The sequence below is a fragment of the Anser brachyrhynchus genome (assembly GCF_964034855.1).
Source record: "Anser brachyrhynchus genome assembly, chromosome: 12".
NCBI lineage: Eukaryota > Metazoa > Chordata > Aves > Anseriformes > Anatidae > Anser > Anser brachyrhynchus.
The window spans coordinates 14,837,188-14,847,691 of NC_137707.1; the positions used below are offsets into that span (position 1 = coordinate 14,837,188).

Genomic DNA, 10,504 nt, shown 5'->3' on the forward strand with positions numbered 1-10,504 from the left:
GTAAATAGCTGCCTGGTTGGCACAAGCCTGAATGTGTGCATGAAAGAGAACCCTCGCACACAGAAGGGATGCAGTCAGAAAGCTGACCAAAAGGGTACTCTGCTGTACACAGACAAGTAGAGTTACAGGTACTGAATATAAATCACTTGGTCCGTTTTGAAGAGTTTTAAGTTGATCTGAACATGTTATTAGGATGAAAAAATTATTTTCTGGTGATAACTCTTTTCCTTAGGACAGGAAGTATTTCTAAAAAAATCTTAGGAGGCGCCTTAGGAGATTCACAGGACTGAATGTGTAATCTGCGTGCTGACTGCCCAACTTGCTTAGACACAGTAACTGAATACAGGTTGGTGTTCAAAAACTTATGGAACGGGTTAAAACTAAAACCTTCTAAATAATTACTACCTCTGCATGTACAAAATTCAGTCACCTAAACTGTAGACATATATGGCTGTGTTCAAACAGCTGTCTTTAAGACTGTCTGTAGAAAGCTTCAAAACAAATCAGAGCTTTGCCTTTCTCATCCTTGAAGAGCTGTTTTATAATGACTTATAGTCAGTCTCCAAGGTAGAAAATGATGATTGTAATAAACAGATCATACTCAACCTGATGCAGATAAAGGGAGCAGAAATATTTTGTCCAATCTTCCTCTGAGTAGTCTGACATATAGTTATTAAAACAACTTCTCTTCTGCCAAGTTCTCTTATCTCTTGAGGTGTTTTTTCATGTTGTACACTAAGGAGACAACTTTCTGTCTAAATGCTAGAGCCTACAGTTTGCTAAAGAGGGAAAATTAAATACACGTTGTGGTAAAAGGCTTAAGAGTCTCAGTAACACTTGCACACTGCATATGCTATGTTAATATACATTATCTGCTATTTTTTTCTAAATCTCTTCTGTACATTGGGCAGACATTTTGTTTTTTGAAAACAAAAAAACCAACATAGAATATCTTTGTCTTTTGTTCTTTGTCTTTTGTGATTTGAATGTTCAGTGTTCAAAACATCGTGTTTGTTTTGTTTTGTTTTTACAGTTGTGCTGTATAGTTTCATGCTATGTCCTACTTCAAGTTCTTCAGTAACAGGAGAAAGGCAAAACTTATACTGATTTATTATATAGGTTTTTCGATTCAGTGGGCAGTATATGCTTATGTCAGGGAAGGTTGAGTAATAATAGTAATATGTCTAAGCTGATTCAGTCTTGTGTAATTAGATTTGTGTGAGCATGTTTTTGTTTAAGCTCCATGTTGTTCCATACAGACAATCATGTAATTCAAAGCTGCTGGGGAATAACATAATCTGCATCCTTTTCTCTCCATTGCAGGAGATCTAGCTAATATGACGATTAATTTCTCAAAACTCAGTTTTACCTTTACCTGTTTGAAATCTTCCAACTCTTACTGTGTATGATCCAGTAATCCAAGATCTCATTTTTACATTTAATTTAGAGATTATCTACATTGACTATAGCCCTGTGACATGAACTCTGAGTTAATTTTTCTGTGAATCTTGGGCAGAGTCTTTTCAGTGTGGGATCTAACTCAGCCCTGTTGGCAGAAATATGTCCAAGCTGAATGACTGACGAGTGAGATGCAGTTGAACTGTTTGGCTGTCTTTGATTTATTGACTGAAACTTTTAGTAATTCTTTCCTTTTGGTAAAGAATCGGTAACAGTAATTGTCAATTACTTGGGAATACGCTGAGGCTCAAAATATTTGTGAAAAACATTTACTGTGCTGATGAATTAGATTAGAAATGAAATTAGTGCTTCAGTGAACATTTTTCAACTTTAGCTGGTACTCAGTGAACAGTCTAAGCCCCATCAGCTCCTCTCTTAAGGCAATGGCAACTTGAAAACTGCAACAAATCAGAATTCAGACAGTGACTTTTCTCCTTGTAGTAGGCGTCATGGCTGCGCACGACTATAAGCAACAGCATAGAGACATTTGGCCCTCTGTGTAAATTGAAGCATGTGATGCCATTGGTTTTGCTCTAGGCAGTTTGGTGACCCCTTTGTAAGCAGTTATCTGGAGTAAGAACCAGTGAGTTCCCTCTCTCCTAAACTGGCTCCATCAGGGGCATGAAAAGGCAGGTCTGGTTTAACACCCAGCCATGTAGGTACTCCTTGGTAAATCCTTCACGTGACTGTTTCATGTCTTCCTTGCTGGTCAGATGGACACATGGAAGCTTTTGCTGATTGCAAATGCAAGTTACTTTTGCCTCTCTTAGAGTTTACAATAAAAATAAGACAACTGCATTTAAACAGTCAAAAGCTGTCCATGCTTTGTTTGCAGCCTTCCTTCTGCAGTTTAATTTTGATGGGGCAGGTAGATTTGTTTAACTAAGCTTGTTATTTGTTTTTGACTGAGCAACTGAGTATTGAATTATGATTTTGGCTTTAACAGAACTCATATTGGAATAAAGCTATGAAAACAGATTATGGGGCCTACAGTGTTGGCAAATGTACGTTAAACTAGAACAGAAGATGTCAAAACCATATTAAACTTCAAAACAGGATGCATGCTGATACTTTTTGCTTATTCAGTAGAGAATAAGGAACGTGTCTTGACTTGTGTCATCAGATTCAAGACATGTTTCTTCCTGTGTGTTCCTGTGGTTTTGTACACAGCCCTTTAGTCAACTGAGTGTGGTCAAAGTGACGTGAGCGATCTCTCACAGAAGAAAAAGATGTCTTGATACGGGTCCTCATATGTGAACTATTTGTAAATGCATATGTGGCTCAATGCAAAGTGTAGTCGAATCCCAGTGCAAGGTCTGAGGAGCTGTTCTGGTGCAGTGGAAGCTAGAAGGAGAGCATCCTCAGGGAGAAGCGATGCTCTCCTTGTTAAATAGCAGACTTACTGGTGTTTTGATGACAAAAGGTGAGAAGCTAAGATGACTTCAGTGGAGTTTATGAGCTTGGTCCATCCTGATTTAAAAAGTAGATCCTTTTATGAATACCTTCAAGTAGCTTCCCAAGTTGATAGCCTAGGCTAAGGCCAGTTCACAAACCTGCTTGTTGTGTGTGTCTATTAACTTGTCTTACCTAGTTGGCTGGTTAAGGTAACTTGCTTGGGTCATCTTCCAGTAATCCCATTTCTGTAACAAGATACGCTGTCAACTGGGCAGCTCTGGAGCACGACAAAATTCTGCAATAATTGTCCTGAATAAGTCCTGGTCTCCTGCTGTGCGAATAGCCCTTTTACTCAGTCACTCCAGGCCGCACCACAAAATGCAGCTTATTAAAAAGGAGAGATGTAAGTGTCCATGCTGTGTTTTAATGTCATCTTAGCAAAAACGTTTCCATGGTGATTTTATCTCATTGCTACAAGAAAGCTTTCTTTCCAATAGAACCAAGGCAGTTTTCTATCTACAGCCTTATTCATACTAGTGAAAAACTCCTTAATTAAAGAAACTTGCTCTTATGCATCACAATATGTTGTATGGGTGATAAAGTATTTCAGAAACAGTCGATCTTCAGTTGGCAAGTTTTCTGATCTAACAAAGGCACCCTAAGACAATTGTGCTTTGAAGTTTTTTAAAAATATTTTGAATATATATATATACACACGTTGTATATAGGATTTCTTTTTTTTGCACATAGCTACGAATGTTTAAGAGCACGTTTATGCTTCATGTCAGATTCTAAAGCAGCTGACTTCAAATGCTTGCAGCCAATTTTAGATTTTTTTTTAGATTTGATTTAATCATGATTTCTCTGAAAACCTTTGACAGAGACCAAATGAGGAAATTTATTTAGATTCCAGTTTGTTCAACAAAATGGCATAACTAGTCAATTTATTTCCATGCTGCATTTAGCTTCCTAATACTTCTAATATAGAAAAGTATCTACCACTTATGAGTGCACCCAATACAGGTGGTTGCAGACACCCAGCAAAGAAAAGTCATTGCACAAGCCTTTAGGAACTGCTAATGAATTGACAAGGATGTGATTATTTAGAGACCTGGTATCAGAACATGAATATATTTCAGTGTACACAAGGTAGAAACCTACCATCTAACAGACGTTTGCGGTATTTGTAGCTATGTTGTGGTACAGTGATGTATAGCAATCAGTATTAGGCCCTGCTTGTATTTAGCTTACTGTTCTTCTCCTTTGTCCTGCAACTTTTAGGCTTAGGCAAGTGTCAGGGTAGATATGTTGTTACTGCAGAATCCAAATGTCTAATTTTGGATTGGGGCCACTTCAGAAAGCATAGAGAAAAGAGATGAAAGTGAGACCTCTGTAATGGCTCTCAAGTATTTGAGCTCTTTCTGGTAGATGAGCCTCTCAAATTGTTTGAGGGCAGTTCTTGCTTGTCCCATGCCCACGTGGGAACACAGATTGGGAAATAGTTTGAGGGACCTCCTGGGAGGAAGAGGAGGGCAGGAAGGCTGGTTTCCGAGCTGATGTGTTCTTGCTGTCTTCCAAAAAAGCAAGCTGGAGCTGACTTGAAGTGGTTTGGTGTGGGTGGGGTGGACAGAAGGAGTGGATGAGGATTCACTTAGTGAGAATTTTTCTCCAAATAATTAGTTTGTCTTTACTCTGTGTGTGTATATGTGTGTATAAATACAAAAGCTATTTTTTTTTGTTGGGAATGCTAATTTCAGGGAACTAAAATTGGAAAGATTTTTAGAAAATCTTGACTGTCTCAATACATTGGGTTTAAATGGAAGAAAACCAAACCAAACCAAAACCAGCACCACCTCTCCCAGGGAAAAAAAAAAAAAAAGGAACCAAGTTTCTTGACTTACTGTCATGCTCACCAGCATCTTACAGAATAACTGGCTTGGCTTTCTCCATGGAATCGATTTTTGCACTGAGTTAATGAAACACACACACAAAGTGTTAAGTGTTAAGCAGAGGAAAGAACACTAAAATTAAAATCAATAAATCAGTACTACCTAGACTCTTCCAATATCCTCGAGTATGCTGACAAGCTTGCAGTTAAAGCTTGCTGGGAGCTTTTGCTCAATGATTTTTTTTTGGTGGAAATGCCGGTTTCCCAAAACTGAATTGTTTTGCTGAAGGTAGCTGGCTAGCTGTTAAGGACACAAGGGGAGTGAGAAGGGCAATAGCCCCAGTTCTAACTTAATATGGAATTTGCCAGGAACTAAATATAATTTTTCTTGTTAATAAAATAACAATCTACAATTTTTACTATGTCCAACTTTAGTGATGTTTATGCAGAAATATCTTTTGGATTTTGTTCTGGCTTGGGAGCACAATTTATAATAAAAATTTAGCAGAACAAGTAGCAAACAATATGAGCTTAAAAACAGTGATATGAAAGGAAAAATGTTAGTGGAAAACAGAATGCTTGAAATGTTTCTCTTACTATTCTACCATATTTTTTAAAAAAGAAAACCAAACAAAAACAGGGTGTGCCACGCCCTCTACCACTGTAGTCTATCTGTGGTTATGTGACAATAGATTTGAAGTACTCTGTGGAGACAGTCGTGAGCAGCAGCGAGCACTTTGACACGAAGGTCACATCCAGGAACTTCCTTGCTGCTGATGGCACGATGTGAGCTGCTCCAGCAGACAAAACACTTGTGCCCTTCCTGAGCTGCATAATCTTCCATTTCCCCAGAATCATCCTGAAAGTAAGCAAAAGTAAATATATATATATATGCACCACTAAAATGTAACTATTGCATGGGCCAAGGCACAGAAATATAATTTTCAGTGCTGCTTTCATGAATATAGGTCAATTTGCAACTCTGAAAGCTTTAGGCTAGGTCTATACTTCAGAATCATATATATATATAACTATTATATACTTCATGAGGTTCAATAATTCCAAGTGCAAGATGCTGCACCTGGGTGGGGGCAATCCCAGACATGAGCACAGACTGGGGGAAGAACTCATTGCGGGCAGCCCTGCAGAGAAGGACTTGGGGGTTCTGCTGGATGAAAAGTTCGACATGAGCCAGCAGTGTGTGCTTGCATACCAGAAGGCCAACTGCATCCTGGGCTGCATCAAGAGGAGTGGGAAGCAGGGATGGGAAGGGATTGTGTCCCTCTGCTCTGCCCTTGTGACCTCTCCTATGAAGAAAGGCTGAGAGAGCTGTGGCTGTTCAGCCTGGAAAACAGAAGGCTCCACGGAGACCTCATTGCAGCCTTTCAATACTTAAAGGGGTCTTATAAAAAAGACAGAAGGACTCATTACTCGGGTAGATAACGATAGGACAAGGGGGAATGGTCTCAAACTAAAAGAGGATAGATTCAGACTAGACATTAGGAGGAAATTCTTTACTGTAAGGGTGGTGAGGCACTAGAACAGGTTGCCCAGAGAAGCTGTGGATGCCCCATCCCTGAAGGTGCTCAAGGGCAGGATGGATGGGGCCTTGGCCAACCTGATCTGGAGGGTGGCATCCCTGCTTATGGCAGGGTGTTGGAGTTGGATGATCTTCAAGGTCCCTTCCAACCCAAATCATTCTATGAATTACAGCAGCACAGGTGTCAGCGGGAACTGCAGGGGGAAAACACCTCCAAGAACAGTGTAGCTGCTGTATTTCAGGGCATATGCTTCCAGTCAAGGAAGGAATAAGGAAGACTTCGGCTTGGATCAAGGGTGACCTTGACATCTTTTGCAGATCAGAGAAAACAGCAATGACTTCTAGGCACCCTCCCAAAATGCAAAACCAAGTATTTGATACTCAGAGCAAAAACCACCCCCTATTAGGTGGCAGAAATGAATCTAAGTAGACTCACCCTATGTTGGGTTTTCTTATAGATACCGGGAGGATTGGCTTTTCTCAGAAATCTGTGCCAAGCTGGAAGCGCAGTGCTCAGCGGAGCTTGCTGCCCTGCATGGCTGCAGGTGCCTAATGTCAGGAGGGGCAGCTGCTACTTTAAATAGATGTGGATGGCTTTGTTCCTGGTGGAAAATTGGACTGGGAAGTGACAATAATAGAGCTTTCAGGATTCTGCTTTTGAACAGGAAGAGCGTTTATATCGGAATCAATCCAGAACTGAAAACAAATTTTCCAAGTACTTTTTTGTTTTGTTTTGTTTTAAAGTGTTTCAGGATGCCTCTCTAGTTATAGTTCCCAGAACAAGGAGACAACAATAACTGTTGTCCACAAGCCTTCTGAGACCTTCATGGAAATGGCCTTTAGTCTTGATAACCAGCAATCTGTCACTAGAGCACAGATTAGATTAGACTTTAATTGGAAAGCTCCTGCCACCTTGTGGCAAGAACATTCACTTTTCTTCAACCAAGAGAAGAAAAATGGATAATTATTACCTTTGTAGCACAAACACATAGCAAACAAACAGAAAGCAGGGAGACCAGAGGCTCTGGTTGCTTTGCTTCAGCATTTGGACGTTATGTTTTATAAATCTGAGTAGTATTTTAAAACAAGGAAAATTTATATGGGTAGACTATGACTTATTAAACGAGTTCCATGGCTTTTTTTTTTTTTTTTCCTGCAGCTGCTTGCTCCATCTTTCTTTCCAACACACTATAAATTCTGCTGAAGTACAGTGTTTATCCAGGAGAACCTCCAACAACTTTGGTATTTGTATAAAAAGTTGTTGATGAAAGTCTTTGATGGGCGTCAGTGTAATTGCACATCTGTGTCCATCCTATAACATACCTGGTCTCATTGCACTATTTACTTCCAACTGCAGGAAACGTACAGCTGTAAATTCCTCTCCAGTGACTACCAAACTTCTGTGATACCTTAGCGTGCTTCACAAGGCCTTTTTTTCTGTTCAGAACATGAGAAAATAAAACCAGTATCTGTGGTAAGAAACGTTCATCTTTCTACTCCTTCCTGTTTCTTTTGTATTTGGTATTAGTGGCAGCTACGGGGGTTCCGCATGTACAGATCCTGAGAATAAATGCCATCATTTGATATGTTTTCACTGATGATGATCAAACTAGGGTCGTGAAACTCTAGCAACTTCAACCGACCACAAAACCAAGACAGAGTAAAATGGGGGAAAAATAAACTTTTTACTGACAAGGTTCACAACCCATTTGATTCCTAACCTTAGATTAATATTTCTTGTTAGGTTTTATCTGTGAAATATGTTGCAACTATGCTGATTAAATAGATTATATCAGATAATGAACCTCCCCCGCTCCGAGTATGAACTCACTCCATTTTAGGACCTGAAAACAATCCTGAGATCAGTAGAAGAAACAGAATTTCATTGTAGTAGTTAAGACTGCCAATATTGCTATTTTTATGCAAAGAAAATTTTCCATACCTAGGACTTCCTAACACATTATAACGATTTCTAAGTAGCATACTGATGGCTGTGCCCAAGAGATGCCAAAGGGACAGTCTTTGAGATTGCAGTCTTTAGTTGGAAGACAGGCACCAAGTTCAAATACTTGGTAAGCAGCACCTATAGTACTATGTCAGTGTGGCTCGTCATCATAAAATCATAGAGTGGTTTGAGTTGGAAGGGACCTCAAAGGTCATCCAGTTCCACCCCCCTGCCAGGGGCAGGGACACCTCCCTATCCCATCAGGTTGCTCAAAGCCCCATCCAGCCTGGCCTGGAAATGTCCTTAGCCATTTTGCAGTGGTGAGGTTTCAAAGCTGATTCATTCACAGAAATACATCCATGCCAAATTAGTTTGGGATGCTAGTTGGGATAGCTGGTATGCAGGGAAGATGGTGCCATGAGCTTGTGGAGTCTAAGGATTTTAGAGAAACCACATCTCCCTTAAAAATGGCTGCCACAATAGGTGTCTGCATTTGCACATCCTTACCTTCTGAGCAGCGGTAGTCTGTATTTTAGCTGTGCTGGCAGTGAAAACCCTAGCGCTTTGGACTTGTGAGCACTGAAATCAGCGAAGCTGCCCTGTGCCTGCAACAGGCCTTTCTACTGTGAAAAATAGTTCCCCCACATAATGTTCTCCCTTTGTGTCCTGACAGCAGCTGGTATGAGTGTAAGTGCTGTAGTTCATAGCTGCTCAGCTTGCTCCAAAATACGTCTGAGATGAATATAATATGATATAAACATAGTGATAGCTATTATCAGGGACAGCTGTGTAACTCCGTTCTGGACAATCAAGAAAGCTCGCAGGATATTTATTAAGAGAACAGTCCTGCCAGATGGACTCTGCAGGAAAGGCATACATCCCAAATGCCACGTTATAAGAATTATTAAACACAAACAGCCGCTAAGGCTCATCCAGGGCTATTGAAATAAAATGATAGAAGAAAGCTGACTGTGAGCCAAAGGAAGAAGTTGGCTTGTAGCAGCTTTAAAAATCAGTTTGCATTCAGAACCTACAGGGCTGAACTGTTAAAAGTCAGAGCAGGAGCTTAGTCACTCAGCAAAAATTGTTCTTCAACAAGAAGTTGGTGAGCTTAATTTTCCAGAGGCATGTGGAAACAGTTTTAGGTAGAAATCAGTTTGGAGATGAAAAAGTTGGCTTTGCTAGGAGAGAAAACTGAGAAAATAGGGTGACAAAGTACAAGCAGTGATGGTTATTAATTACTTTGGAAGAAGGAGATGAGAATTTGAAAGGCTGAGAATTAACAAGGAAACATGAGCTAGAAGTAGAGCGTGTGTGGAGAAATGAACCTGAGCCTGTTACTTACTGGTCTAAACTAAATTTGGGAGATAGTTTCCTGCCATAGGCATAAAAGTGGACCTGGCCTAGATTAGGCTTCAGATGAAGAAGCAGCTATTTTGTAAAGAAAATATTTGTTTCATGTAGTGTGCTTTAGTCCACTTGAGCTGATGGTAAATGTTTGTACGTGAAGTTCGTCAGATTATTGATGTGCAGCAGAATTTCAAGTGATGTTTAAATTTTCCTATACTGAGAGCTAGTGGATTGAGGAAAGATGCATATTCCAGTTAAGATGTGCCTTGTGCAACAGCCCTATGAGTGTTTGGATTGGGAGGCTTGTTTTTTTTCTCTGCAAGTGGAATCGTGACCAAAAGCATGAAGGCCTTTTGCTTTTTTCAAAGCATGGAGTAAAATTAAATTTGAAGTGAAGTAAAATTAAATTTGCGTTTTTCAAAGCATGAAGTAGAATCAGAATGATGATAAGCAAAGTTTATTTCCTGCAAAACTCCAGGATCATGTTTTTGCATGTATTTCTTTGTCTATATCTGGATTGTCAGCTACCAGAAAGGGAACGGAAGGCCCCTGTAGGTTCAGAAAGATAAGTATAATTGAAAAGGTCGCTTGTAACTTGTGAGCATTTTGGCTTTTACAAATATCACAGAGTGGCGATGTAAGTCCTGGATAAAACCTGGCAGGTATAGTAACAAGGGCTAGATGTGGTCAGTGTGGCTATATTCGGTCAGCGGTACGGTGCATACCAGTACCTGGTTCTCCTGCAGATTCAGCTCTTAGGAGACTCTTCTCAGCGTGGGTCAGCAAGAGGCAGAGATGCAACCATCACAAAGTGCAGAGAGGGAGATTCCAGTGGATTTAAGGGGAAAAAAAAATCACAATGTGAATAACCAAGCACTGGAACAGGGGCCTGGAAAGGTTGTACGATCTTTTTCCTTGAAGACATCAA

The 10,504-nt window shown here is 40.0% G+C and overlaps 1 long non-coding RNA gene across 1 annotated transcript; it reads right to left on the reverse strand.

The window, feature by feature from the left end:
* Positions 1-48: 48 nt before the first annotated feature.
* LOC308176847 lies at positions 49-10,384 on the reverse strand. Its single transcript, XR_013938690.1, has 2 exons — positions 10,308-10,384; positions 49-5,600 (listed from the first exon to the last, which is right to left on the reverse strand). It is a non-coding gene; the product is annotated as an uncharacterized lncRNA (long non-coding RNA).
* Positions 10,385-10,504: the final 120 nt, after the last annotated feature.